The sequence below is a fragment of the Herpailurus yagouaroundi genome, unplaced genomic scaffold (assembly GCF_014898765.1).
Source record: "Herpailurus yagouaroundi ecotype Mexico unplaced genomic scaffold, PumYag 182, whole genome shotgun sequence".
NCBI lineage: Eukaryota > Metazoa > Chordata > Mammalia > Carnivora > Felidae > Herpailurus > Herpailurus yagouaroundi.
The window spans coordinates 12,438,536-12,439,874 of NW_024412413.1; positions in this window are offsets into that span (position 1 = coordinate 12,438,536).

Genomic DNA, 1,339 nt, shown 5'->3' on the forward strand with positions numbered 1-1,339 from the left:
CAATTCGACAATAGATTTCATTAAAAAAAAAAAAAAAAAGAAAAAAAGAAATTACTGCCCTCCCCTCTCCACACAAGTGGTGCAGACTGCAAGCGGTAAGGCAAGGGGGAACGTCCGAGGGAATTATGTCCATTCATTTGAAAACAGTATACCCTCTCACTGGCACTAAAATATACTGAATTTATCAGAAAAAAAGATAAAGGTCCCGTTAGTTTCCACAGGCTGGTAATGCCAAGAAATACAGCAACTTGAGACCTGGAGTTTTAAATGTTTTTCATGCCAAATGAATTTTGGCTAAGAATGTTTGAGAAATAATAAGGAAAAAAATCTTAAACATTCGGGATCATAAATATGGCCATCAATTTGTTGTCAAGGCACTTCTGCAGGCCCTGAGACGTACGGGCAGGCCTTCTTTTTAGTAACATCAAAACTAACATAAACCAGAGTGGAACGGTCTAACAGTCAAAATGGGAGTAAGTACCTCTGAAGACAGTATGAGAGAGAACACCACGATGTGACTTCAGAGCTGTGAAAAAAGTGTTCGTGGTCTCTTAACTGACTGCTTTGGAAAACAACCAGTGGATTTAAAAAGTTGTGAAAGGGAACAGAAAATTAGGAGCTGATCCTCAGAGGCACGGGCAAATACAGAAAACACATGCTGGTATTGGCATGGTACTGCAATTAGGCCTGCTCCTGTTTAAACTTTCAGAGAAACGCTGAAGAGCATTTTATACATTACAGAATTAAATAACCCGTAGAGAGAGAGAAAAAAAAAAAAATGAATGGGACCTGAAGGCAAGGCTGATTCACTAAAGAACTGGAATAGCCAAGAGCTTAAAAAACTTAAAACACAGTGAACTCTGTTGCTCACAGCTTGGGCAGATTGATGGACCTTGCGTTTCGAGATTCTTTAAAATCAAGGTATTATTGCAGCTCAGGGGTTAGTTTGGGTTGCTGACTCACAAAGGAAAGATGAAACCAGATAAAGAAGTCTCAGGCAATAGTGTGGAAGAAAGGCAGAGTTAGGACATTTATATAGGATCAGATGATCCTTCGATATTCCTTCCAGGTAATCATTATCCACGATAAATTCAGAGTTCAGGGTTAAGCAGAAGATTGTGGGACTAACGGAAGTGAAAAATATTATTAGCCTTGATTTCCACGTTAGAAGACAGAGGCCATAATTAACATGAAATGTTGGCACAACGAAAACAGGTGTTAAAACCCATTCTCCTGAATCCCATCATTTTGGAGTTTACGGAATTCAGTGTTGTCAAGTTCAAGAGGCAGGGGTAGTTTTATAATTATGTTCTTCTCAGTGTGCTAAGAAATGATACCG